Source organism: Numida meleagris, chromosome 2 (assembly GCF_002078875.1).
Source record: "Numida meleagris isolate 19003 breed g44 Domestic line chromosome 2, NumMel1.0, whole genome shotgun sequence".
NCBI classification, from domain to species: Eukaryota; Metazoa; Chordata; class Aves; order Galliformes; family Numididae; genus Numida; species Numida meleagris.
The window spans coordinates 28,564,291-28,587,875 of record NC_034410.1 but is presented as its reverse complement, the minus strand read 5'-3'; the positions used below and the strand labels follow the sequence as shown (position 1 = coordinate 28,587,875).

Below are 23,585 nucleotides of genomic sequence, written 5' to 3'. Positions count from 1 at the left end.
AATAATAATTATGATAAAGAAGTACAAAGGGACACGGTTTAGTGGGTAACACTGATGATAGGCGGATGGTTGGATTAGATCCTAGAGGTCTCTTCGAACCTTAGTGATTCTATGATTCTACAACGTATCACCACATCAAGGCTACAAAAGTTAACATGCTTGAACTAAAATTCTCATAGCACTTTCTTGTCGACTCTGCAGTTGTTGAATAGTTTGTGGTATCAAGTGTATACTAGGAAAATAAGTCCAAGTTTTAACAGGAACTGTTAAACAGCCCTCTGTCCCCCATTCATCTCACTGCAGAACAAGATTGCATCTTCCTATAAGTACAGCTTATGTCTATGGTCAAAAAGCTGGCTTATTCTAATTCAAATTCTATTCAATCTTCAGTCTATCTGTTCTGTACCTGAAAATTTCAGATAGGGCACTGGAGAAGAACTGGCCTCTTCTGATTGCGTCACGTCATCTGTCCCGAACACAGTAACGCATTTAGGAAATTTTGCTCAGAATTTTTCATCCATTGACTCTGACTGTAGCACTGCAAAGATAAGAGTTTTAAAATATAAAACATAAAATAATGTTTTATGTTCTAGAACCTCAGCCAGAGCATCCCATTTGTGTAAATACAGGAATACATCTTTTCCACACCTTTTGAATTAGGCATAAAGAAAGAAAAATGCTAAAGAGCTGAGGAACTATGCCTTAGAAACCTTGTCCCCAAACAGCTTGTTGTGCCCTCATACTTCCTTTTATCTATACTTTTATGTTCTCATATGCTGGCATTATAGACTGTGCAGGAAGTGGTTTGTGGGAGGAATGTTTCATAGCAGTGATGATGGGCTATACAACAGTGAGCTGTATTTGAACTGCCTTGAAGGGGAAAAAAACTAGTAGAAGCATATGCAATTTTGCATAGCCTTAAAATAATTGGTAATTTGAAGATAAATCAATGTGAGTTTTCATTCTTTGATTCTGTTATGTACGTGTAAGTAGGCCTTTATGTTGCTTGGTGGTTGCTAAATGTAATCTAAATGCACAGGTGTTTTTCCTTTTCTCTTTTTAATATTTTTTTCCATTCTTGAGAGAAATGATGTGGTACAGACCACAATAAACTGTACAAAACCCCAGAAGGAAGGCCATTTCTTCAGAAATGCCAGTAATTGCAGAGCAGATAGCACAACATGCAAACAATTCTGTCAATTTCAGCCACTTGCCAGTCTTTGGGGCCCTTCAAAGAGAAATTCAGAGTCTTACAGACTACATAGAATAGGCTTTTCTCTTCAGATGATAACAGGTCTCCTTTTCTTCCAGTCATTTTTGTTTGGATCTTGAAGGATAACCTCACTATCACCTATCTCCTTAGTCTGGATTTCTTCCTTTTCTAAAAATAAACCATACCTACTGCTCTGCGTTCCAACAGCCTCAGCCAAGCACTCCTTATAGATCAGAAACCCTAGCCTGTAGCAAATACAAGTGAAAAAAAGCATTGCTTTTACAGTCAGTTTTGGTGAGAAGTTCAGAAGAGAGAGAGTGGGAGAAAACCATGATTTCCTTCTTTTCTTCTCCTCCCCCACATTTGTTCTAGCCATAGAAGATACTCTAATTTGGAGTTAAGTATGCATTTGGAGCTAAGTATGGCCTCACTTTATAAAAACAAGTTGTCTGTGGAGACCAACCAAGTAAGGATTGGGGTTATAAAGCTACTATGGGACTCGGCTGCACAGACAGCTTCCAGAAAGTTTTCAGGTCAGATGTGATGAGATTAATTTATCAATTTTAAAATAAGAAATAAAGCAGAAACTGGAAAACAGACTGGGAGACTTCAACCAAATGGACAATGGTGTAAACCTCTGCAGTCCGGATGACAAGACAGCAGAGTGGATGCGGAATCTCAAGTCCTCAGTCAGCAATAGAACATTGTTTGGAATGAGGCGGAATGGCCAGGTTTTTGAACACTGTAAGTTGCACATTATTTATTTATAAAGGGCAAGGCAAGCTCTCTGTGACTGCAAGTTCCTGTGTGACCTTAAAATCAGCTCTGCTAACATCTTGTCACATTGGAGGCTATAGCAAATAACAAGAGGCACAAAGCATGAGTGCATAAAACACCAGCTGTTGGGAAAGGTTGCTATATTCGCATCAATCTGTTGTGTGCTGAACTGAGGAGATTTCAACTCATTGTTTCAGCTCTGCTTTTGGCAGCACGGTTGGATGCATCAACCCAAACTATGTCTGCTGATACTCATGAGCAACTGCCACCAGTTTTCATAGCATATGCATGCATGTAACTGCAGGAGAAAGTCCACACTCTCTCTGCTATGCTATAGCCCTGGGCTGAGCAGCAGGCTGGGTCATAAACAGAAGCTGTCTGAAATCAACAGTCAGGAGCCTGCCTAAGATATAGGCCTAGTATCAAAATTAATATGAATCTTTGTTAAGAATTAACTATCAAGCCACTTTTAATTGAGAAATCTGACTATTAAGCTATCTGTTTAAGCCTATAAAAGGTATATTGATCCCATCTGTTCTTTATACTTCTGGTAGCCAAGACCTGTTATATTTTCCAGGTATCAATCCCAGGTTGTGACTATGCTTCACTGACTATGGACTAGCCTACAAGAACTGGCAGTTCTGAGCACAACCAGCTTCCCCCTGGCTACCAACCAGCAGCTGAGCAGCTTCTTTGATCAGCCAGCAGCCTCATGATGTTCGACCACGCAGCCAGAAGCACAGACCATGTTACTACTTGCCAAAAACTTAAAGCTCAGATACTGGCATCTACACTTGAAGGGAGATTTCTGCTGTTATAATATTGTGACAGCAATAGAAACAAAACAAGTAGGCATCAGAACTGGGCACGGCATGTCCACTCCTCTAGCTGAGGGTCAAGGTCTGTGCTAAACGAAGTCTGGGCTTCAAATGTGATGTAGAGCTAGCCAAGAAGGCAGGAAAGCCTTGGAGAGAACATCAGGCCTTGCTGAATGAACTCAAAACACAAGTGAGTGCAACATCCTGACATCTGTGTCTCCCTCATTACTCTCTAGTGAATGACATCATAGTGGATAGAAAAAAAATTCTAGATTTAATATATTAAGATGAGGAGCTTAAACTGAAAAATGGTCATTTCACAGTCTATTCAAAACAATGGCAAAGAGGCCAGTTTTTTTTTCCTTTCTGTAAGACGAGCATAATTCCAGCTAGGTAAACTGAGCTATTCTGACTCAGAGCACAGTGAGAACTTTTATTAAGTCTTATTTTTCTTTTAATTTTATTTTTCTAGGCGTTCATTTTCTCTTATTTTTCTTTTCCTGCTTTTGTTTTGTTGGTTTTTTTGGGTTTTTTTTTTTTGGAGTGGGGGGTTGGAAAGGGGAAATTTACAGATAAGAGGTGGAATCTTTCTTTTACATTTACAAAGTTTCCAACACAAAAAAAAACACCATTTATTGCAAAAATATTATTTCAAGATAGAGACGTGTTGTGAAATTTCCAAAATGCAATTTTATACTGGTGTACTTTGTCTCTGAATTCCTCTGAGAAAAACAAACAAGACGTCAACAAAATAAAAGTTGAAGACTCTAAGTGAGAAAGTGTTTGATTTTGGTTTAATTATACTGATGAGAGCATATCTGCCTGTTTTTCAGAAACAGCTCTGACTTTTCAATGCTATTCACAATTCCAACTTATGATTTTTTTATTATTATTTTGCAAGAAAAATAATAATTACCTTTGTTATTAATTATCATTGACGTTTTTTAAGTTGGGTCTTACAAGACATCAAACCTGCCACTTAGTGAAGCTGAAATTTTCTTCCTCTCTGTTTTCTGCAGATATGAGGATCTCAAGGCATCACAATACTAATCAATTATTTTCTCAACATTCTGTGAGAATATAAGCATTTTTTTTCAACTTACACAACAAGAAACGGAATTTTAAAGATGGCATGTGAATTTTGGATCCAGCTTGACAGACGATCTGATTTTCAAAGTTAGCGACATGAGGGGTTTGAGTTTGCTAACGTCACTTCTAATCTATGTTGTTTTAAGAGAGCACTTAAATCTGCTATATATTTTGAAAGCTTTGTTCATTTGTGCTACAATTTGTACTTTGGCCTGCCTGTCCGATTCATGCTATAACTGTAGCACCTGCACTTTGGTTTCTTTTCTTTTTTTTTTAATGCATATTTATAATAGACATTTACCTAACACCCGACTCCAAAACACCATAGCAAATATTGACCTAAATTTACTTCCAAATTTAATCATGTGTGTCAGCTGCAAAGAAAATACCCTGTCCTGAAGAAGCTACAGTTGCTTAACCATGGCTGCTTCAGCTCTTTTCCCTACTTCCAGTTGCCATTTTTGAGGTAGGAAACAATGCTGTATGAATGTTCTAATATAAAACTACTCTCAGCCAATAAAGCATAGCAAATGTAGCATGGGAAGTGCTACTTGGAAGATAATTTGAGAGTTTCTAATCTTTGACTTTTTTGGCCTTTAGATTTTTATCCAAAGCGTACTGTACTCAGAGCATCCTAACTTTTCCTTTCAGCTTGAAAACTTATAGTGAGATTTTAGGTGTTTGTATAGGATTGGCTCAGTGGTAATCTTTGAAGCCTCTCCAACGTGATATCTTAACACATATTGACATCTGCATAGCATAACTGGCATGGTGGCATTTGGACAGAAAGGCAAACATCATAAGCTGCAGTAGCAGGCTAGGCAGCACAGACCTCATCAGCCTGCTTCTGTATCGCCATTCCTGCCAAAGAAACACAATGTGTGCGTAGCTCTGTGCTGAGCCATGGAGCTGATTCAGGGTAAAAACCAATCCTTCCCCAAACCACTGTCTGCTCTGAGCATAGCTCAACACCTCAGATCACCTCACTCACCAACACAGGCTGCAAATAGGTGATTCCTCACACAGCATCTGGTGAAGCTCCTCATTTCCTGCTCATCACTTTATCACAAAACTGGGTGCCAACAGCATCTCCAGCACTGCAGATCCTTCTTTGCTGCAAGACCCTTCTGAAGAACAGTGGAGAGAGAACACAAAGACCTCTGCCAAGCACCTGGAGAGAGAAAGAGAACAGTTCTAGCTTGTACCAAGCAGTGACAGCTGTGAAACGCTAATTGAGAGGGAGCTGAGATACAGATCAATGGCAGTGATTGTGATTCGGCATTCTTTAATTGAACTATTACACTGGTAATGTTGAAAATTAAAATTTAACACCATTAGTAGAGTTTTGCTACTTTTTATTTTATTCAAGGCTCAAAAAACTTAGAATGCGTTGAATTGCATGGAAGGAAAAATATTATGCCAAAATTATGCTTTTAGTGATATTCTGTCCTAACAAAGAAATAAATATTTTTATCTGCAGTTGCAGAATAAATAGATAGATAAAACCATATTTGTCACAAAAGCAGGCCATGTGCCTGGTTCTTATACAAACAGCTACACCTGCTTTTCTAAATCTCTCCTCCAGCTCCCTCTTAGGGTTTTGTCTTGCTGCATTCGGAAGCCTTGTGCCACAGCCCTGTCCTGAGGACATCTGCTGACAGAGATGGTTAAGAATCTCTCAGTTTTCATGTCCTGTAAGTTCTGTAAATTTATATTCATATTTATATTCACTTATATTCATTATGGTGTGTAAACTCTTCAAATAGACTCTGGCTGAGTAGAAGACTAAGCAGAGTGTGGGCCCTCCTTCTCTGCTGCCTCATGAAACCCTTGAAGTGAGTTGTTGACCAGTTTCTTTAGGACTGAGCATTTCTTAGGTCCTATCATGAGTAGCTTCTCAAGTGAAAAGTTTGTTCGCTGCTGAAACCTGGACTGCCAAACATGCCAGCATAGGTGATCTCCATCTCTGCTACCACGTTCAAGAATATAAAATGCTCAAATTTATTCATTCTGGGAAGCATCGTTTCTGACCTCGTCACAATGACAAAAGAGAGGGAATGTGATTTGTCCAAAAGTTCACTGACAAATGTGAGAGGAAATATTTTTAAAATTAGTGACAGATATGAAAGGACAGCATATTCCAGGTGAATGAGGAGTAGGCAAAATGTCTCCTCCTTTCAGATATGTTTCTACAAGTTTTTTTTTAATTCATACTGACAAGCATATACTGAATCTAGCAGATAAATATTTTACTCAGATTTTATGCTGTCACTGACATGTTTGCACAGCAAGAATCAAGTCTACTCGTCATTTCCAGGGACATGCCAAAGCAAGTGCCAGCCTACACAACTCTGCTCTTCTCAGGGCAGACTTTTCTCTGATGGTGCTTCCTTCCAGGGAAGGAAGGGCAGGGCTACAGCAAACAGCTAATTGTCAGTTCAATGGTCTACCAAGTCAAATGCAGCTGGTGCTAAGGGGCAGCTGCTTCTATGACAGCTCTTTTGTGTACAACAGCCCGCCAGTGGGAAAACTATTCTGGTTGCAAGAACTGGGTGAGTAGGTTCCTCCTGCTGACAGCCTTTGCTGTGTTAGCAGGGCTGGGGTAATCAGTGCTGGCTGTGGGCTCACCGAATTTTGAGTAATTACATTATTAACCAGAATTTTACCCAGCCAAAAAGAGGATTTGCATGAATCATTGCTCAATGCTGAATAATTTCCTGAATCAGTCACAAGTTTCAGAGCTTAATAAAGCAGCTTCTAGCTTATGGGTAATATTTTAAAACGTGTGCTAGGCTGCTGCTCAGATGAGATTTTATAGCAAGCTGATCCAGGACTGTGATACCATGAGTTTATTGCAAAGTGTACAAAAGTTACTGGTTACCATTTTACTGCAGTAAGATGCAAATTAGGAACCTGACGTAAGTGTTGTTTAGATGTCCATCTGATTCAACCACTGTAGGAAATGGCATTTTATAAGCTCTGCTCAACTACTGCCAGCAGAACTGAGCTTTTCTATCTAGAATTGCAGCACCTTCAGCTATTGAGGCTAGGCATTATTTATCTTTTTGTCAACTGTTCTCTCTTCCCTTTAATTTCTTCCACAACATCTTGATAACTGAACACTAGAAGAGCAGTTTCCGAGAGGCCAGTGACATGATAATAATCAGCTCTTTATTCCAATGAGACGAAGATTGATTCAGTTACTGGTACTGAGCTGTTAGTACAAGGCACCGCTCTACTGCATTTGCTTAATCCAAAGACCATCCAGTCAAACAAAAAAGAAGGTTCATGCACTGCTGATGCAAAGAGAGATGAGTCACAAATTTTGCTTCAAGATCTCCTTTACCTTGGCACAGCCAAGTGTTCAAATTATGAAATAATTAGAAGCTAATTTTCCTGGAAGAAATAGAATCCTCAGGTAGACCATTTTATGGGAGAATGCAAATAAAATGGTGTTTTGCTTCAGGTATTACATAGGTAGTCAGGGCTACACCTTCCTGGTGAATGAAAAATTCACCAGGTAGTCAGCAGGGCAGTAATATTTGAAGTGCTGAGTCAGTGGAGTCAGGGGAAATGTTGATTGCTCCACTGAAGTGGGCAATGGAGAACACTGTGCTAACAACACTCCAGCAGCAGATCATCAGATAACTCACTGGGAAATCTTCAAGCACTACATTGGGTTATCATATCATAACCAAGATAAACTCAAGTTTTGCAAATACACAGATAAATGAGACTCTACCTCAACTACCTCTTAATGGAAATGCTTTTTAACTGCTCTCATTGATTTGCTTCCTGAGGTTTATATTGGTTCCAGCTTGATATAAGGAGCTTTTCAACCAAGAGCTCTTTTAGACTTAGTATGGGTTTTGCATTTAGAGCTTGAAATCAATGGGAAGCAAACATTATTTATACCATCCAAACTCAAAGTAAAATGCTTTGATCTAGCACTAGAAATCCCAATGCGTTGCTGCCCTTTCACAAAGCTTTCGGGTGAATGGGGATTTAATTCTTTGATTTTAAAGAATAAAAAAAACCCTACTATTTTAAGTGTCACATTCAACAGCTGTACATTTAATGATACTTTCATTGAGAAAAAAAACTTTTTTACTTTTTTTGAGTGACACAGAATGCCAGGAAGACATCATGTTGTTATATGTATTTCCAGCATTGACACTTAATAATTATTTATATGCCTATATTTGTGAATTCATATACATCTTCAAAGAGCTACATTAAAATGCCAGTTGCAAGTAGAACAGCGGACACTTTGTCAAGGCTTGTGAATCATCCTAGCATCCTAAGGAAATAATTGTTCAAAAAAAATGGAAATAGCCAAATAATATAAAAGGCTGTCTATCTCATATAATCTATAGCTATATGTGTACATACATGTGTATATGTATATGTGTATATGTATATTTCAAATGAGGTGTTTTTCTGGTATGAGTTAGCACTACACTTACTCCTCCTGTTCCTTGGAATGAGGGCTTTTTTTACAGTGTCAGTTCCCTAAACAACAGAATCACTCCCCAGACCTTGCACTGGTTTACTTACTTTCTAAGATTTCACTTCGTACACTACCTTCTGTAAAATTCCAAGGAACATGTTTCACCTGAGTCTGCACACAAAGACCTTTGATTCCTTGTCACTGTGTAGCTAGATTGAATACAACAATGATGGGACCTCTAGACAACACAGTGACCCAATGCTTCAAGTTTTTCAGAAAGAAGTAATGGTAATAGGTATTGGTAAAGAGTAAATAAATAAACGGATAAGATTTCCACGAGTTCATGCAGGTTACTGTCAGCACAAAAGGAGTTGTTGTTCTGCTCAAGACCAGTCTCTTCCCTCATTCAGACCATTCATAACTCATATTAAAGGCCCCTCTTGGTTACTTCTGCCTGGGAGGCTGTAATGATGCAGCTCTGATAAACTTGACTCTAGAAGGAACTGTTATGTAAGAATGTGATTCTATATGCTCCAGTCTTCAGTTAAAATGTTTAACAAAACTAACTCTTCTGCACTTTTTCATTCTGCAAAGCAGCATGGGCTAGGCAAATTCCAAATAAATGTCCTTTTCCTTCTGGAACTGTCATGTCAATATATTAATATGCTTGGGTTTTCTTTACGCCAGCTGTTGATTTGGAGGCCTGAGAGGAAATGTGCTATGCAGAAAAATGACTCAGATTTCTGTTTCCTTTTCCTCTTTTAGACTTAGACAGAACATGCGCCTATTCGCTGCAGAACTTAATTCCTTCACATAATATAGACTTTCAGAAACTCTTCACCAGATTGGGTTGCTGATAAAAGCATGTCAATACCACAGCCCACAGGGCTCCACATGAGTGCAGTGTACTCTTCCACTGTCATTTTCACCTATGCCTATCATATAACTGGTAGATATGGATAAAATTACTGAAGTTTTCAGAGGGACCTGGCTTGCTGTTACATCAAAGGCTCAGTAATGCAGGCTGGAGTGAAGTTTGCAAAAGGCTAACTCGGGAGCCATAGTCTCTAAGCATGGCTTACTTGGCAGCTCCATGAAGACAGTTTTCCTTCATTGTTGTATTCTTGGGATTTTGCTTACTGTTAATTGAATAGCCATATTGTCCTGTCATAAACCCATCCCAGACAAATCATAAATCATTCCCTTGACCTTGGAAGAATATCAAAAAGGTTCAACCTTTCTGCTCTCAAACTTCATTTGCATTAATGCATTCCTCATTGCTGATGAAGTCTACAGTCAGCCTCCGAAGAAAAACATCAGAGTGAATCACTGGACACCCCACACTACAGAAGAAGCTGTGGAGTTAGTCTCGATTTAGTGATTACAATTCATACACAGGGCAACAGAATTAAAAAATATGTGTATTGCCATGCAGTCCTTCAACAAACAGCAAGAGATTAAAAGCTCTTCTTTTCATCCCTAGCTGAAGTCCTAGAATGTGACCAACAAAAACACCTAAGAGTCAAAAGGCAAAGACGTTAAACAAAGTTCTGAATTCTGACCCATATCTCCTCTGCAATGATGCTTGCAGGGCTTCTGGAAGACATCAGCCATTCCTGAGCCTCCAGAGAACTGAGTATTGTGGGACTGCACCATATAACTGTACTGTCAGCTATATTTACCTTAACAATATCTGCAAGAAAAGGCTATTTTATATTGATTAGGTTATTTATGCCAGTTTTGTTATAGCTTCTTTGCCAGCTGGAATCTCTCCAGGGCAATTAGAATTTCTTCTTTATGTCACCTGTAACTATTAGAGAAAACAGATATAATTCAGTAGAGGACTCTCAAACAATATTCTTCTAGGTACCAGCCAAGGCAGGTACTCAGTATTGAAGTGAACATTTCTCTTTAATAGAGAAAGTTAAGCAAATAGTGGCTTCCAGTGAATAAAAATTCCTCTAGTTGTTTGCTTAAAAGCACACTACTCCAACACAGAAAAAAAGGAAATATTTTTGCCACATCACTTGTGCCAACCTGTTTCACAATCAGCCTTGCAGAAAAATGCCACAGCAACAACAGGAAGCAAATGCACACTGTCTACCCTTTCCCGTATTTTTAAGAATTGAATATATCTGTGATGAAGCAAACTTGTCAATAAGGTCTCTTTGTCAGATGTCCCAAATACATAATCTTTCTAAATTCACATAGAACTTAATTTATCAATACAAGAGCTATAAGGCAACATAAAGACTTTATGACCAAGCCCCCAAGATGATCTGGCTATAAGCTAACAAATTGACTGCAGAGATTTTTTTACTGTATTGAAAGACTGACCACATTTTCCACCATGGTTTGTTTATGATATAAATGATGGCTTAAACATTGTTCTTCATTGAAAATAGTCCAGCTGCCCATAATCTGGCATTGATTTTCAGTGCTTATTTTGCAGCTTTTAAATGCATTCTTGGAAAGAAAGAAAGAAATATTAGCATATGATATTAAAATCTGAAACTGGACATGAATGTGGAAACATTTTTTCAGGTCTTCAGTATGCTCCACTTTAGGAAGTTCCATTTTGGTCCTCAGATGCAAGAGAACGTTGAATTTGAGACATCATTGAGTATAAAGTGCACCATGGCTCTGGCACTACCATTTTTTTGAAGCCACAAACAAGAGAGCCTCTGGCTTCCTGTGACTGTGTGCATCTTTGGATTTGTTCTCCCAGTTTGGGAATAAATTATCGCACCTTGTAGTTTTGAAATTCTGGATGGTCTGTTACAAACACACTGTAAAATATTTGTAATTCCCAAAATATCTAACCCTTAATTTTATACTTCAGTGCAATCTCTTCATAATTTTGCCTAATCCGTAAAACAAAAACACAAATCTGGTGTGAACGATGACTAAAGTTATTAATGCTCTGAATTCATGTGTACAGTTCAGATTCTTCTGAAACATAGCCTTTAAGATTATAAATAGCAGATTTATCTCTTTACCGACATTACGGTCAATATGAGTTTCAGATATTCCGTGTAAATTGTGGCTAATTTTAAAAATATCCTTTGTTTATAGCTGTGAATAATAAACATCCAGACAAACAATAATCACTACACCAAATGACACTACTGTCAGAAAAATACTAAACCTCTGATTTTTTTTTTTTTTTTGTTCTAAAATACTCTCCTATTTTTGTTCCATCAAAAGGCTTAAAATGCTGGGCTGAATCCTAGTAGAATGAGTTTGTTTGCATAGAGTCCAGAAATAGTGAATTTCAAAGATATAACTACAGAGTGTCCTGAAAAACGTCAAAAATTGTTTTGTATTTCTGGTTTGAACACAACACAGGTATGACGGGTCAGTCTTTTCATAAAAGCTCTGTGCACATATCATTAAAAAGCCTCCATGCTGTAATACTAAAAAAAAGAGTAACTATTAAAACTAGAGGCTTTTGCAAGCAATACCTGCCAGTCAGGATGGAAATAACCATTAGATTCTGGACCAATAGGTGCAATTTTATTACACTTTTAAAGCAGCAAATAAAATAGCTGTTAAAGGCAGCTTGCCCTGACAGCAATGGAATGGGAAGAGGTAAGGTTTGCCCATTAGCACATCATTAATTTTTATTTTTGTTTAGTCTCTAAATGAACATTGGGTGCTTTTCTGATCCAGAGATGGTTGATATTAACTGAAAGGATCCTGTTGACTGCAATAATCATCACATCTAGTCCTTAAGAAAAAGCCAGTTTTTCCAGATATTGAGAACCTTGGTTGTCTTTTTTCTCTCTTTTTTGAAGGCTCAGCTCTGCAGCAGCTGACTGCAATATAGAGAAACCCTGAACTCAATTTCCAGCTGGTGCTATTCTTTGAAAGGATCTTCACCAGAAGATTGCTCTGTCCAACCATTTTATTCTACAATATATTTGACTAAATGTTGCCTTTTTTGACTTCCCAGCCAAAGCGTGCATGGCTTTGTTGAGCCAACGTAAACAGCCAGGAATGAAAGATATATTTGGATATGTCAAATCAGAGCAGGGTTCAGAGTGAAGCTTGCTGATTGTAAGTAGTACCTGTGTGTTTTGCATGCTGGCTTGAACCTGGAGTGGGGTTACTCACTTCTGAGGAAAAAGCTCAGACAGAGGAAGACCTGGGAGCCCTGACTCCACTCCTGCTACTACAGATGCTATAAATGGGCATCTGCAGCCTCATCAAGGATGACTGGCACCACACTTGGGCACTTTTGCCAAAGGCAGTATCTCAACATGCTAAGGACAAAGATTTGTCTTACGTGGGCAACAACAGCCGCACATACTTTTCTCCACCACAGACTAATATCAAGAAATGTCTCACCCTTGATCAGAGATGATCCAAAAAGATCATAGTTGAATTTTACTTTTTGAAAAATACATCATTAGATAGACTAGAAATGTTCAAGATGTTGAATGAGGTTTCATTCTGGGTTAGCTGCATAATGAGAAAACAAGGATAATTTAGATTTTACAAAAAAGCTTGTCAAGTTTTGTTTCCTCCTATCAACATTAGTCAGGGAAGTTTGGATCTTACTTGCACGCAGAGTCTGAAGAGAAGGGAGGATGGAAATTTTCCACTTTTGGCCTCTTTCTTTTACCATGCTGAAAATCAGTAATGGATCACTCATACAATTTCTTTCTCTTTGAATCCAAGACTACCTCTGCCAGGCAGATATAAAACACTAATGCAAGTGTCACAAAGTTCAGCAATAACCCTATGGCATTCTACATATCCTGTGAGCTTTATGGATGCATTCCTATAACCACCAGAGACAGCTGAATTCCAAACTGATTGTGTGCATTGGTTTTAATTTACTCCCTCCTACTTCATTCATCTCCTGCTCCTGTTGCTCTCTAAAGTCTGACAACTTCTGTTCTGTCTCTGTACTTCTCCTGTGTATTACTATGCATAATTGGATTACTATTCTCTTTCCTCATGCTGTTACAATTCCCTGGATTTGGTTTTGTTCTCATAGTTCATGCAGCACTTTGTTTCCTAGTTGATAATTTTCTTTGCATCTCTGTTTCTTCTCTTCCCTCCTCCTCATTCACCTGTCCAGTTTTCTCCAAAGGCTGATTCCTCATTCTGAGTTTTATTCCAATATCTTTTCTCCTTTATCACTGCCATCAGAGTACGAGCAAGATTTTCCAAGCAACTCTCAAAAGTCATAAAGAGGTATCCTTCAGTCAGAATTACATTACATCTGTATTCAAACTTTCACAGAGTGGCACCTCCTCTAATAACAAAGAGAATTTGAAAAGAAAAAAAAAAAAGATGAAAGTTTATTTTGAATGGAAAGTATACTATTTTAACTGCACCATATTTCTTGGAAAGTATAACCGGCTGATATCTGTGAAACACGTCCAGCATTAAGACAGCATGCCAAAACTGAAAAGCGTGAGTTGAACATGAACAGATTTGGAACTGCCCTGTAATGATCAAGAATGCTGAATGTTGACCTGCTCAATGAGATCGTTACTGGCAGACAGATTGGTTTTGTTTATTCGGAGATTGGTTTTGTTCATACTTGGACAGAATAAAAAGAGGTACAGAAAAGTCTCTCTCAACAGTGGAAGATTGTTTAGAGGTAATAACAGGACAAGAAAAATCTAGGTACCAAGGGAGAGTAGCCATTCTAAAAGGAGCATGTCCTCAAGTAAGAGAATTATTCTTTAAGCCAAACTGTTACTAAGACACCCTTTGGATGTCTGAAGAAGTCAAGCCTCAATCACCAGCCTGGATCTGGTCTTGCCCCTACTATGATTACAAAGACCTAAGACTTCAATGCAGTGAGCAGCCCACTGAATTAAAGATAAGCACTTGTGTCTTCAAAGCTATTTTGCAGTGACAGATTTTTGCTTGAGCCAATTCAAGAGCAAAATCTCGTAGCTTCGGTTGACTTATTCCTCTGAATATTTAAAATATTCCAAAGTTTCATTAAAAAAATGAATGCCCCTTTTATGATTTCTTATTAGTGTTTAGTGACTGGTGTCTTTCCTATGTGAAGTTCCCCTCAAACTTTCAAATTCAGACAAGGAATTCCTGTGTTCATGCAAATAATCCTTCCCTGTAGACAGAGCAAAAAGACAAGAAAAAAAAAATAGGAGCCTTGGTGTGTGGGAGAGGGAGGAAGAAAAGAGAACCTTCCCTCCCCCGAAAAAACCCTCTTACAAAATTACTGTTAAAGAACAGTAACAGAACACAGAAAAGCTGTGTGAGCGTACAGTTCATGTGAGCAGGCGGAGATATGCATATATTTCAGATGTTTAATGCCTTCTCTGATGATCCTTAAAAATCTCATTTCTCCTTTAGCATCCAGCCTTTGAGTCAGCAATCAAGAAGGAATAATTCAGAGCTGACATCACAGGCAACTTCACAGTTTAATGTCAGCAGATGACAGGGAAAGGAGAGACTTGCGTCAGGTTTTCATCAAACTGTGTTTAGAACTTATCATGGGTTTCTAAACATAGGTCTGACCAGTCCCACACTTGGCACCAAGTCCAACCTTTCACAGCCTGCACTGGAAGGATTTTCTGTGACTTGATTTCTTCCTTGTCAGAGACCATAACCATTTTTAGGTGACTAATGAATATTTTAATCTGATCTTCTAATCTCCAACAGTGTTACTTGCCAACGAATAATAAGACAGCAGAGAGTATATTACAAAATAGACCATTTCATTGAAAATCAAAATTCCTTGCCAAATTTCATTGTAGTTAATGTTCTGCAACGTGCCAAAAATATCAGACAATCAGGCATCAGAATGATTAATTTCACCACTATTTCCTTTCATCCCTCAAACTGACCACTGGGGCCACTAAACTGGGATGCATAAGCATACACTTATGCTAACTGAAGTATTTGTCAACAAGTTACATTCCTTTTGCCATTAGCTGGTCCTTGGTCAATCATCTTGAGCTATTACACAAGAACTAGTATCAGAAAAGTGGTTTGCTTTTGCAACTCCATCCATGCCAAGTTGAAATGTGCAAAGAGGATTCATAACAGAAAAGGTTCTGTTTTGTTTTCCAAGATCGAGTATACAAATTTTAGTTCACTTCATCAAAAAGACAAAATAGCTCAGTAAGCATAACCATTTTGAATGCTTCCTTCTAGTTTTTGGATCTTTTCTCATCTAGGATCTTATCAACAGATTATGACTAATAACTCATAAAATAAGAGTTTTCATATGCAGTTTCTGCCGACTGCTATACAGTTCCTAATGTCACTGATGGCATTTGAAGTTTCATGTGCATTACAGAGAATGAAAGGTAAGCTCTGTCCATTGAAATGTCACGTCAAGTTAAAGTAACAACAACTAACTATTTGAAAACTCCTATCTTTTTTTTCTAGAGCAATGAGCATAGTCCTACTTTCTATTTAAAGAATACAATTTATTATCACACTTATTCACTTACATTTTTCTATGAGGTCACTTAATCCATTTCACTGAAAGGGGATTTAGCAAATGTAGCACACATCAGATTTCCTGACAGACACAGTGATTTTTTCTTTTGTTAGTGAATACAACTTCTTTTTGAAGCTGTTCATAGGTGGGAGCTGAATGAAGAGGAAGTTTCCTTTTTTCCAACTACTGTACAGAGCTCTGTGTCTACAAGAACATTGGAGAAAGATCAGAGGAATATTCGCATACTGTCATGCATATGTACAAAATTTCTAATTGATTAATCATACATTATGCAAGCCTGTCAAACACCATGTTAAAATATACACCAGAGTTTCAAAAATGATGAATTATTATTAAACCTTCTGAGATTCCTGAAGCAGGTTATAAAAAGGACTGAATTCATCCTCATGATGATTGCATAAAGACAGGCAGTATCTCCCTTAGAAAGACAAGAATCATTATTTTCTATAAGGACTTATCTGTTTGAACCTTCAGTGATAAAATTGTTTATATGGGTCCTTAAGAGGTATCAAGAGCCTAAAAACCGTAGTATGCTAGATAGAGTCCTGTATATTGTGCTCTTCTGAAAAAGGAGGCCTCACAGTGCTGCCCCTGCACACGTGGAATTAGGAAACGAAAGTAGCAGTCTCCAGAGCAGGCCTGCCGACCTGACTGCCTCCTGCAGAGGACAAGGCTGCAAAGATATGAAGTTCTGTTGTCAGGTCATTGAAGTAGAAGGAGGAGGCAGGAAGGTGGAAGAGGCAGGATGTTGGAAAACATTCTTTTGTATCTCCTTGAAAATTTCCCGTGACACAGGGAAGCTGTCTAAACTACAAATCTCGAGGCCACAAATTCTCAGCCACATTTACTGGTGAAGCTTACAATTCTGAGTACTTCAGAATCATCACAAAACAGTGACATATCTGACATCCTTGCTAGGAAATACCAGTCCTTCAGTTCTTGCACAGAATCATTTCAGAGGCATGAAAGGATAGGGAAAGTAAAGCAGGACACATTCCCCATGTAAATTAATCCACATTTTCTTGTTTCAGAGCAGCTTTTTATCACAAACTTTTGGAAAAGGAAGACTGAAATTTGCCACAGGGCCTTTGCACATGAATTTTACTGTGTCAATGAAAATCAACTGATTTTCATCCAGTTTTGAATTACTTCCATGCCCTTGGGGATGCGAAGCTCACTTGATGCACAGTGCTGTTGAACTGCTGGGGTCCTTTGAAGAAGGCCATACAAAGATCTGAGAAGTTTTTGGTGTTAGAGAACACTGAAATACCTGGGACGCAGTCTGTGGAATGGATACTTAGAAATAGTGGTGAGGCACCAGAACAGGATGCCCAGGAACGTGGTGGAGTCACTGTCTGTGGAGGTGGTCAAGAACCATGTAGATTTGGCACTGAGGGACATGGTTAGTGGCCATGGTGGGGATGGGTGCTGGTTGGACTAGATGATCTTAGAGGTCTTTTCCAACCCTAATGATTCTATGATTCTCTCAGGCTAGAACTAAAGTCTGTACAACACCTCAGCAAAACCTCTCCCATTTTGTCACAGATGGGAAATATCTGCATTCACAGTCAGAGTTAAAGCAATTCACACCTCTCTAACTCCAGGATGGTCAGCCATCTCAATGCTGAGATTCATACCAAAGATGTTCACAAGGCTGAAAGTCCCTGGATGCATACTACAAACCTTAAAAATTCAGTAGGGGGGAACTCTGAGGGGGAATGTAACTGGCAAGACGAGAAAGTCTTTCTCCAGCTGTCCTCCACATCTCATGGAGCAAGCTTCTGTATCCCAGGGCAGTTCAGGAACTGTGTTTCAGACATATTTTACGCTTCCTTCCTCCCACAGCCCTGCTTTCAGGAACACAGTGTACACTCTTGCAGGGGCGAGGAACTGCTCTGAAACAGCTCAAGGGCAACATGAGTTTCAGGAACTATAATTTAGCTTTCTATGCTCTTGTAGTCAATGCACAAAAAGGGATTTCTGATGATACAAATGGAGCCACTGAATGCAAATGATGAATGCTGCAATTTTCTTCATCACGAGGTTGCACACTCATTCAGACCTTGAGGCAATCAAAGAGTGGTGCCTTCCCACCACAGCTCGAGTTTTGAAGGATCATCTAAGAGAATGGGTTTGGGGCTGCAGGCATTGGGCAGCTCTTCTGTATGGTAGCCCACAGAGAAAGCATTCCCACTTTCAGGTCTAGTCAGTGCAAAGGCTGAGCTGGAAAACAGCCATGCTCCTGCAGACGGGCAGGAAAAAAAAAAAAAATTAAAGGCCAGAAAGCTATTTCTGGGGAGGGAGGGATAACATTGCACTTGTGGACTAGCTGATTTAATGACTTAAAAACTTAAGTTGAGAACAAGCTTAATTTAAGTGTAGTTTATAGTTCAACATAATTACTAGGAGATACTGATCTATCCCTGGTCAGGGATGGACACTTTTTGCATCACATTATCTGTTTATAATTTGGAGCATTACAACCTGATGACATTTTGATATTTCTGTAGTTATTTGGGGGACTTTTTACAGCTTACAAGACTCCTGCCCAAGTTTCGTTCTCTAGAATTGTGAGAAATATTCTGTTACATTATTGAGTCTCTGTTTCAGCAAAGGATTTAACACTTGCTTTGAAGTAAGCTTTGCCTTTCAACTTGCACATTAGCTCACATTTGAGAATCTAAGGTAATTTTCAGATGACTTTTCAGATGACTTCAGATGATACATATTGCCTGGAAAATTTTTCACAACTTTTTGGAAAGGAAAGAGGAAGAAGAAACTCGCATTGGTTTACAGCTTGGAGCCTGTAGGACCCAGTTTCAAGTTTTAGCATGCAGCATATTCATTATCAAATTACAGCCCCTGTAAAGCAGAGTTTGCAAGAGTCATGGCAGTCTGGCTTTTCACCGGATGGAGACAAAATGTGGAGCTATTACAAATCACTGGAGTAAAGCTGTAAGACAAACTGTGGGCTGCACAAAGACTTTCAGTGCTTACACAGTTTCTTTGTTTTAACTCTAGGTTTGCTAACTTAGCTTTGGCTTGCAAATAATTAAAAGCTATTTCAATTATCCACATTAACTTCACCATCTAACATAAAAAAAAAACCTGGCTTCAAAAGATGGTGACATAATGAGTGCAGAGTATTACGAATATTGCTACTTTGCTTCCAGGCACCTTGGAGGAACAAACATAAGTTTATACTCTTTTACTTTTTTTTAACTCTGTTTGGGTCTTATTCTATTTCCTCTGTGGTTGTCTTTCTCTGGGTCTATGACGACAATCAATGATAATGGCAGACTACAAGCAATTTAGCTGCAGATGTACAGGGTAAAAAATGGAAAGAAACAACAAACACCATAAAAACTGTACTGGGGGGAGGGGGTTCATGTAACCCCATCCCTGTCTTTTCTCCTCTCCCCATTACCCCAGGGAACAATTATGTTTATCCCATGTTTTAGCATATTTGAACAAAGAAAATTAAATCAGTTCTTTCCCTAGCGTTACTGGAAAATGCTTAATGAAGGCTCCTCAGAGCCCCTTCACACATCTTGCTATGAAAAGTCCAGGATTTACAGCTTCTAGTCACAGTAGCTAAGAAATGCCAATTGCCAATAATGCCTCATTCAGAGAATACACATAAGTGAAATATTAGGCGCAAACATTGACTATGATGGCTCCTATCAGGATGGAGGCTTCCCATATCACACATATACAGACTGGGTAATACTCATTACTTCATACTCATACTTCATGGCTCAATACTCATATTTCATGGCTTTTTGCCTTGTCACAAATCTAGGTTAGGAGGAGATGGGAAGTGTGCATGGAGGCTCACAAATTTCATCAGTGTAATAGGGTCTGTTTCCTGCGTGAAAGAGTGTGTTATCATGAAACAGCCTTTCTTACGTCCTTACTCTCACTATCCAAAAAAGCAAGAATCTTCTTTTCTCTAAGATTTTTTTTTTAAATGGGCAAGTTCTAATCAGTAGAAAGACAAGAAGAACAAATATAGAAATCCTGATTCCTAGGAAAAAAAAATTGCAAGACTCTTGAAACTACTGGACTGTATGCCAGCATTAAGCCAGTTCTGTACCTAGAACAAGAAATGAGGACGGACCCCAAACCGCTGAAGTCATAGGAAAATGTTTTGCTCATTTCAAGGGTTAATATAAATGTGGATTCCTCAACCAAACTTCATGTTTTTCAGCATGCCAGCATCCTCCCACCTTTTTTCTGTGTACATTTACACTCTATAAAATATAAACGTTGTCCAATGCTACCCGTTAACAAATACCAAAAGGGAACCAAAACGGTAGTTTTCCTGTATCTTATTCTGACCTGACAATACAAATGACTGAGAATTCTTTTCAAAGCAGTTTTCCTTACATATATGTAACCAGAACAGTTGTCATCATATGATTTTATTCATAGACTAAGAAAAAGACTCTAGTAGTCACAAAAACACAAGATAACTAGCAGTCTTAGCATGCACTAAGTTAATTAGAGATGACACTGAGGATTCTGCACTGCTTAACCTTGTTGATCTGGAGGCATGTTAGGATTTCTAAGAATTATGATTTCAAGTGTTTTTTATTTATTTTTTTCTAAAACAGTGGAAATATGCTACAGATAGCTGCAAATTTGACAGCTGTACAATACTATAAAAAGAAGACCTGTAATCTAATATTAGCCATTGGAAGGTGAAACAATGTAACCTGACAGCTAGGTCTGATTAACCTCAAGCAGTGTCTGTAATCTGGAGCTGGAGTGATTTAGAACAGCTATGGGATTTCTGTGTGCTGTAGATGTGCACTGTTGTTTAGGGTGACAAAAGTATCTTCTCATTGAGATCTGATGGAATCTGGGAGATTTTGCATGTCAAGAGTGGTAAGAAGAGGCTGGATTAAAGAGAGAAGCAACCACGCTGCCTACAAGCATTCAAGATAACCAGAAATAAAAACAAAAAAGCATTAGACAAAGATTTTCCTTTAGCTTTCCATGGGTTCCTGATATCAATAGATTCACCACAAATTAGAGATAAGAAATGTCAAAATAAACTAAACAAAGGAAAAATATTATCTGTACCATTCTTTTTGGATTTGAGATCTAAATTCATAGACTATGTTGAAAATCACCTAAATAAACACATCTGTTAAGCTAACATTTTCCAGTGATAGCAGTCTTAATGTTGTGAAATGTGTTTGATGTGTTCATGTTACAAAGACCAGTTTCCAAAAAGTTACTTTCCAACTTTTTTTAAAGTGTAAACTAAGCTTTTTCCTGTTGGCTCTGTGGTGGCCAAGATATATTTCATTTAATACTGGCTAAAGCTAGAGGTAAAATATTAAAATACTCTAGTGGTTTTATACGTATGTTGGAAAGAAAATATTTTGAGGGTTGCATGCTCTTTATTATAACTCGATTTGGAGAGCAGGACCAAAAAGTTTAGCTCTGTTAAGTGTCTTCTAAAGGCACACATTGCAATACATTACTTTGCAATAGTGAGGTAGGAAAGATCATACAAACTAACTAAACACCTTACAAAAAAGCCCCACGGTTGGCTGCTCAAATAGAAGGTTATCAATTGTATGAAGTGATAATGCAGACTCAGGGACAAAGTTAGCATGGGCATATAATTTAAAGAGTTATACATCTGTGTTCGTGTCTGTGTCTGGGTAGGGAAATCAAAACGTCTAAATGTTCTTTTTGAAATGAGTGCAAGAATAAGTACTATTTCCCTTCAGGGTGCAATATCAGGTCCTTCCTGAGAATGACAGAAGCACAATCTGTAGAGTGATAAGTTACGATTAGATGGACAAAGGGTGATTAGGGAAGGGAGGTAGTACTTGAACTTAAAAAGTCACATTTGCAGTGGCTTTTCCTGTATTTCTTCTGGGTAATCTCATGGATATCTGCCCAGACACAAACAGCCCATCTGCACCATTTTAATATCTGCTCTCTTCTGCAGCTCAGGAGGCTAGCTGGGCATCAGCCAGGGAGTGGTGAGCAATTGCTTGTGCATCACTTGTTATGTACACTGTTATATATATGTTATATTTCCTTTTTCTCTCTTAGTAAATAGTTCTATCTCAACAGATGAGTTCTACTTTTTTTTTCGTTCTCTCCCCCATCCCACAGGGAAGGCAGGAATGAGTGAACTACTGTGTGGTACATGCTTAGAATGATCTCACAAACCCCCCAGTCCTGCAACATTAAGTGCTGTAATAAATACATACACTCATAAGAACACAGATAATAGACAACAGCCCACATTAAAGTGCTTTTATCTTCTCACAGTACAGCAACTGCAGCAGTTAAGTCGGGGTCATCTGCTCTTAGAAGACTTGACATAATTTATACGCAAGTAAATAACCCAGAGTGTACTGCTAATACTGATTATACAGAGCAATAAATGATATTTTCAATACCAAATGCTAAAATGAAGGTATATTCATGTATTCATGGAACACATGGGAAACATGTACTGGTCCACAAATAACTGAATTCAGCAAGCAAATCACAGTCAGCAACAACTCTGGGGTGACAGGAGAGAGTGACAGAGACTACCATCCTGCAAGATGAATCAGGATGTCAGAGCAGTGCAAATTTTAAATTGAAAGCTGCTTTTCTTCTCTCACCCACACTGCCCGCAAATAATGTCCTAATAAATATGGGAGACATACCTCAGTTCTGGCAACACTAACAGTAATGTGTAAATTCTTTTAACAAAATCCAAAAGCCAGAGGCAGGACAGGTCCTGCAGGGCAAGCGCCACCCTGCTTCAGCTGCCTTTCAGGTCTCTCAGCTGAGATGATGGGACTTGAGCAATGGAGATGCTGGGAGGAAGGGCACAAGAATAGCAGGAAATGTGAGAGTTGTATGTCACATCAGAAAGCAAGTGTGAATGGCGATGATCATAGGTCAAGGATGGGTAAGACAACAAATGTGCAATGCTGAGACCAAAACAACGGGAACACAGGAAATAGTGGAGAAAGCAAATATATCAGATGAGGCAAAACTGACAACAGAAAAAGGAACAGGGTGTGAGTCACAAACTGGTTCTCCAACATCAAAAAGTAGGTAGGAGGAAAGAGATAAACACCCAAACGAATGGTGAAAAAAACAGTTCCAAAAACAAACAAACAAAGAGTTTTAAATCAGTAATTTGGAGGTCATTCAATTTCTCAAGAAAGCGGTTTTTGAAAGTTACAAGCCAAATTGCTTCACTGCAAACATCAGATGCAGAGATGCTGGAAAGCTTTCTGGTTATGCCACTGTTGCTACATTGCATGATTTGCACTTGGTGGAGGTGGGGGAAATAATAGCAAAAAAATGCTTCCAAAGTCAAAATACTCCATTTCAACACTTTTATGAGATAAGCACTCTGATTTTTTTTTAAATGAAAATAAGCTTTTTAAATGTCCTTTAGCTTTGTTTTTTTGATCAGGAGATATTTTTTAACCTTCTATTTGCCTTTAAAAAAAAAAATTGAGGACTCTTATGTTTGGATATTACTTGACAGGATTATACCAGCTGTAAAAATAGCTCAAAATTTCTCTTGCCCATGCACCCAGAGAGTAGCAGAAACCTGTATGAAATTACTTCTCTTTCTTCTTTTAGCTGCCAGTGAACCAAAAGGGGAAAAAAAAATCAATCATTCATTCAGTTTTAATTCAGAACATTTTGAGCCTGGCTTTCTCTCACAAATCCTTCTGAGCTCCTGGTTAGATTCTGATTGCGTTTGATCCGCTCTGGAGAAGGCCCACAGATTATAAA

The 23,585-nt window shown here is 38.5% G+C and overlaps 1 long non-coding RNA gene across 1 annotated transcript in view; it reads right to left on the bottom strand.

Annotated features, from left to right (window-relative positions):
• LOC110394996 overlaps positions 1-23,585 on the bottom strand; it is a 115,914-nt gene that overhangs the window by 5,173 nt on the left and 87,156 nt on the right. Inside the window, exons 3-4 of the long non-coding RNA XR_002436089.1 lie at positions 4,889-5,068; positions 407-538 (exon numbers count right to left, since the gene is read on the bottom strand). This is a non-coding gene — a long non-coding RNA (uncharacterized LOC110394996). The remainder of the gene's footprint in view (positions 1-406; positions 539-4,888; positions 5,069-23,585) is intronic.